General features: G+C 57.0%; 1 protein-coding gene across 1 annotated transcript in view; it reads right to left on the bottom strand.

Moving 5' to 3' along the window:
* Positions 1-1832, bottom strand: part of PLTP (phospholipid transfer protein) — a gene marked incomplete in the record, with an annotated part of 18455 nt that extends 16623 nt beyond the window's left edge. The window contains 1 exon segment of the mRNA XM_034787020.1: positions 1697-1832.
* Positions 1833-6000: the final 4168 nt, after the last annotated feature.

Here is a 6000-nt window from a genome sequence, read left to right as displayed (position 1 = left end):
GATGAGCACCCACAGCGGGCTATGGGCATGCCCAGACTGGGAGGGGGAGGGAGAGGGCATGGGCACCCCCAGAGGGGGGAGGGGAGGATGAGCACCCACAGCGGGCTATGGGCATGCCCAGACCGGGAGGGGGAGGGAGAGGGCATGGGCACCCCCAGAGGGGGGAGGGGAGGATGAGCACCCACAGCGGGCTATGGGCATGCCCAGACTGGGAGGGGATGGGCACCCCCAGAGGGGGGCCTGCTCTACCCACAGGTGTCCTGGATGCAATTGAATCAGGTTAAAAGTGGAGCAGGGAGGGTGGGTTCCGCCCACCTGTGCCACCCAGTCCATTGGGCTTTGTTCCCGCGAGGGGCTGCGCATTGCGCTGTACGTATCTGGGGTCGATCGGAACTGCGCGGAGCAGCTTGGAGCTTTGCCCTGGCCAGAGCTTCCCACACTCTGCCCCAGCGCCCCACGCCTCCTCGTTCCCTGTCCAAGCCGGCCCATCACCCCTGCCTCCCCCTTGCTGCCTCACGTGCTCCTGGCTTTAACGCCAGCGGATTTGGGCAGATTGACATTCTTTGAAAATCTCCTTGAATCCTTGGCCCCCTCTGGGGGCTGATTATCCACAGCTGCGACAGGCCAGAGTTGTGTCACCTTCCCCCCAGGCACTGTGGGCAGGTCGCTTGCTCTTCCACCAGAGCTGCCAGGTCCAGGACTCCCTCCCCAGCCCCTGCACCCAGACGTGCTCTGGAAACCAGGCTGGGGCTGGAGCAGGGGCCCCGTCCTGTAGTGCTGAGCACACTCAGAAAGCAGAAACAGGGCAGGGGGAGCTGGTTGAGCTTGGTCTCCAGGCATAGCTTCTGCGTAACCCCTCTCCATGCCCGTTTGCTGGGCCGGGAGCAGCCAGCCAGTCCACGCACGTGCTCGTGAATCTGCAGGATTCAGCACACGCCATGGCAAGCAGGAGAGTGCTGCAGCCATGGGTGCTGTCACCATACCGGGCACCGGCACCAGGCTGGGCTGGCCACTGGCAGCAGCGCAGAGAGATCCGTCCCATCCCCTGCCCCGTGCTGGACACCTGATGAACAAGTTCTCCCCCAGATCCGCCTTCTCACAGCCTCACCCCCACTCATTCCAACCCGCACCTTAGCGATCGCAGCCGCAGCCAGCGCTCTCACATCGGGACGAGGTGAAAATCTCAGCTCTCCAATGAGGAATTCCCCCCATCCATCCGGACACCCCCGGCCACACAGCCACCCTCCAACGGGGCGCCCTGTGCACACAGCACCTTCCACAAACACCCCCAGCTGCCCCTCTTGGGTTGTAACAGGAGCGGGGTCCTTAGCTAGCACTGGCCCTCGGGATCCCTGCAGGCACTGTACAGGGACCGCCCCCCGCTAGTGGGGCCCTCTCCCTCCTCTCTCTCGCACTGGTCTCTACAGCGTCTACTGGGCTCTGGCCATGGAAAGAACTTTGGGACACCCCTGTAGCCCACGAAAGCTTATGCTCTAATAAATGTGTTAGTCTCTAAGGTGCCACAAGTCCTCCTGTTCTTTTTGCGGATACAGACTAACACGGCTGCTCCTCTGAAACCCCCCCAGACACACACACTTCCCTGTCTGCTTACAAAGGGCTGTCTGTGCCTGCCCCCTTTGTGTGGGCCTGGGGATTTGCCTGGCTGCACAATACCAGCTTAATTTCTTGTACTTACAGTCCCCTGGGGTTACTTTTTCCTGGCTCTCCCGGTGCTGGGAGGCTGAATCACGTGGAGGGAGGCAGGGCAGAAGAGAACCACTGGCTCCAACAGTTTCTCGGGCTGGCTGTGCTTCCCCTTCCTTTATATATCCCACTGTCTGCCACTCGTCATGAGCCCAGGGCTGGGAGGAGACAGTGGCCTGGGAGGCAGTGAGAGGCTGAGAGGATGCAGGTCTCAGGCATGCCGAGACCAGACTCTGCAAAGCCACTTTCCCCTGCCCACGGGCTGCCTGCCCAGGGCACAACGGGCCTGGGCTCACAAACATCAGCTGCCTGAGCTGCACATGCAGCTGCCTGCCCTGCTCCTTGGGGCACACAATTGCTCAGCGTGTGTGTGCAATGGCCGTGAGCACGTGTGCAAACCACACGGCGCGTGCTCCCGAGGCCACAGCAGCACTTGCTCTGGTGCAGGGGGTGTGAAGCAGCCGGGGGTGAGGGTGGGGGCTATGTCTGCACTTAGGGGTCAGACTTGCGTTACGCTCCCCTCTATTCTCGTGTCTGAAGCGAATTCAGTGCTGGGGCCGGGTCCCTCGAGCCTATCCCCAGAGCAGGCCCAGCACAATCAGCGTCCCACCTCCATGCTTCAGGCCTGACCTGGGGCCACCTCCAGGGGCAGAGGCGAATACCGATGGGCTGGGCCCCTGCTGAGGCTGAAACAGAGGCCAGCTTGTGCTGCTCGCGAGGCAGGAGCCCGCTGGGAGCAGCCTGGTGTCCAGCCGATTGGAGCTACGCATTCAGCTCCCTAGGGGCTCTGGACACACTCCTCTGCCCAGCCCCACCTCTGCCTGCTCCCCATGAGCCCAAAGGGAGGTGCCAAGGGCAGAGCTGAGGTTCTTAACCCCGCAGTCACCAGGGCTACCCCAGGAATGTCCATGCTCCATGCCAGAGCTGCCCCACACCCGGGTCTCACAGTCACAGGGAAAGACTCCCCAAGTGGGGTTTCCCTGGGATGGCTCCTGCTGGTTCCTTCAGTGACACTAGTGCAGATGCCACAGACTGTACGGAGAGAAACAACCTGTTGGGAGTTCTGCTCCTGGCCACAATCCTGTCCCTGCACTGCACACAGTCACAGACTGCCAGGCCCCCTGCTCTCTCGGCTCCGTACCGTCCCTGGAAGGAACCCCCCTCAGGGTGACAGCCCTCTGTGGGGGTTAGACCCTCTGCCCAGGCCACCTCCTGGGACTGCAGCACCTCTGAGCCTTCTGCACGCCCAGCTTTCTCTGTGGGCCTCCACGGGGAGTCCCTCACTCTGGGGCCTCCCCACCAAGGGGCAGCAATGCCCCCCCGCTCTCTAGCCTGCAGTGGCCCTCAGCCAGCGTAACACAGGAAGGTTTCTTGTACATCCGAACACAGCACAGGAAGTTCTCCGGGCCTAGAAACTCTCAGCACCATCCATCTGGGTCTGCCTCCATCCAGCAGCAACCTCCTTCCAACTGACCACCCTATATCCCCTTCCCTAGCCTGTCCTCCACCTGGGCCCGCTCTCTTCCCTCCTTTGTTCCCACTGGCCAGAACCAGCTGCCTTCCAGATCCCCAGGGTCCTCTCTCCTCAGCCCTTTGTCCTCCCACTGGCCAGAACCGGCTGGCTTCCAAGAGGGTGGGCCTCTGGGTCACCAGTTGCTCCGTTCCACCCACCTGTCTAGGCCATTGTCCGGGGTCCAGGCTGCTAGGTGAGTCACAGCTGGTCCTCTGTAACAACAAACACCCTCTCCCACCACCTCATTACACACACAGCACATGGGGCAAAGTGAGACACACACAGTGTTCATGCAAAACACTAAGAAAATCCCCCTCCCTTCATCTCACACACACACAATTAGAACAATTGTGCAAGCAAATGTCCACATGGGTCTGTGTCTGATCTGCACACGATTATCACGTGCAGCTGGATAAGTGCAGGACTAATTACGAGTCTTTGTGGTAACATCACAGTAATTGCTTGTGCGTTAGCACAGCTCATGTTGCCTAAAATCTGATCCTAAGAGCCTAATAAACAAAAGGAGAATTAACAAATAAACAGCAAACTGCTATTTGCCAGGTCTGGTGCTGCAGGGAGAGCTCAGGGAATCCCATTCCCATGGAAAGCAGGAGGAAAACAGTGACTTCCCAGGTTGTTGCAAGGTAAATTTTACTAATTTGTGTTCAACTTTAGGTGCATTTGAAAGTAGCTAAACTGGGGCACCCACTGGGAAACACCACAAAAAGAGCAGTTCCCAGCGACAGGGCTGCCAGAAGCGGTGAGGGGTGTTTGGAAAATCCCTTTAGGATATTTGTATGTAGAACGTATGACTTTCCAGAGGGATGTAATGACCAGTGTGGGCATCCGAGGGCTCGGGAGATGCTGATGTGGTTTCCTGGCGCAACTTGGCCTAGCCAATGGTGGAAAGGCTGCCGTTTGGTGTGACCCAGAGAAGCCCATTAACAGGGCTTTGTCTCACTCTCTCCATCTCCTTGGCTGGCAGCCCCAGCTCACTCCTACAGGCTGGCTGTCAGGACTTCAAAGCTTCTTTGGTCAACTGGCTATTTGCAGACTAACCCTCTGTTTATATGTGTGTGAGGGGAACCGCCCATCCAGGCAGCAGGAGGCTGAGACACGTGATGAAGCCCAGCGGCTTTTGTGCAGAAAGTCCAGTGGAGCAGCAGCCATGGGTGGGCTCAGCCTCCCTCTGCAGAGAGACGCAAGGTGCGGGAGAGGACCAAGTTTTAATTCTAGACGTTAAACTACCAGAGATCTAACAATTAAATCCCGAAAAGAAACCAGCCCATTGAATGTGACCACAGGGATGGAGCAAAGGGCGCTCGTTAGCTAAATGAGAGGTTCCACAACCCTAAATAGACTGGAGTGCTGCCGCGGGAGCAGCTGGCTGTGGGTTCCCCAAAGAACACCGCACTCTGCCCCCACCTGCAAAGTACATGCTGCAGTTCCCTCTAACCACGAGGGCAGGGCAGGCCCTTACTGGGATGGCACTATAATCCCAGGTCCCCAGGGCCAGGTGCACACCAGCGTGTCCAAACTCTCCTTTGCTGTGAGGCCTACACAAAAATTCACAGAGGCTGGGCTGCTTGTGAGCTGATCCCACTGCCCATCACGCAGCCCCATACTGTCTGTTTCCTTGTGCTCTCCCATCATTCTACTCAGGGTGTCTACACTTAAACTGCTGCAGCAGTGCCACTGTAGTGCTTCAGTGTAGACACTATGCAGATGGGAGGGCTTCTCCCATCGCTAGGTAACCACCTCCCTGAGGCGCAGCTAGGTCAGCGGAAGAATTCTTCCATGGACAGAACGCTATCTACATTAGGGCTAGATCACTCTAGCTGGGTCTCTGGTGTATGTGTGTGTGTGTATTTTTCACCCCCCCAGAGTTGTAGCTACACCAAGGTAAGTTCCTAGTGTAGACAGGCCTTAGATCGTAAGCTCTTTGCGTCAGGGACTGTCCCTTGTATTTGTACAGTACCTAGCCCCTGGGGGCGCTCTGATAATACAAATAAATAATACTATCACCCAGCCAGCCACACTCCTGTTTTTTTGGGTTGCTGAGCTAGCCTCACTCTGCACTATTGCATTAGAGTGAACCTTCATCTGCTTTAGTAAATGAGACACTGGAGAGGAAGGCCTTGTCCACACTAAGCAATTACTTTGGTATAGCTACATCTCTCAGGGGTGTGAAAAACGCAGCTATACCGACCTCATCCCCGGGGTAGCCCAACGCTAGGAGAATTCTCCTGTCAACCTAGCTACTTGCTCTCAGGGAGGAGAATTACCTACGCCGACGGGAGAACACCTCCTCGTGGTGTGGGGAGTGTCTACATTGAAGCTCTACATAGGGGAGTTGTGCTGCTGCAACGTTTTAAGTGTAGACAAGCTCAAAGGGTGGGCTAGTGGTCCAGGCATGGGTCTGGGGTCAGGATGCCTGGGTTCCATTGGCAGGTTCAGGAGGAAAGTGAAGTAAAGTGTTTAGAGCAGGAGCACAGAGGCAGTTGACTGGGTTTCCCATCTGACAGGCTTGCTTGGGCATTTCACAACTCTTCGCCTCAGTTCCCCTCTCTCTGAAATGGGGCTGATGATGCCACTTAATGGTGGACTTATGGGATTAATTAATGTTTGGGACACGGGTTCTCAGGGTTGATTCTGGTGTACAAGGACCTTCACAGGGAGGAAATATTCAGTAGTAAAGGGCTCTGCAGTCTAACAGAGAAAGGTATAACAAGAACTAGGGGCCGGGAGATAAAGCTAGGCAAATTCAATTTAGAAATAAGGCA

This window comes from Trachemys scripta, chromosome 12 (assembly GCF_013100865.1).
Source record: "Trachemys scripta elegans isolate TJP31775 chromosome 12, CAS_Tse_1.0, whole genome shotgun sequence".
In the NCBI taxonomy this organism is placed as follows: domain Eukaryota; kingdom Metazoa; phylum Chordata; order Testudines; family Emydidae; genus Trachemys; species Trachemys scripta.
Note: the sequence above shows the minus strand (reverse complement) of the source record. Positions and strands in the feature narration are given on the sequence as shown.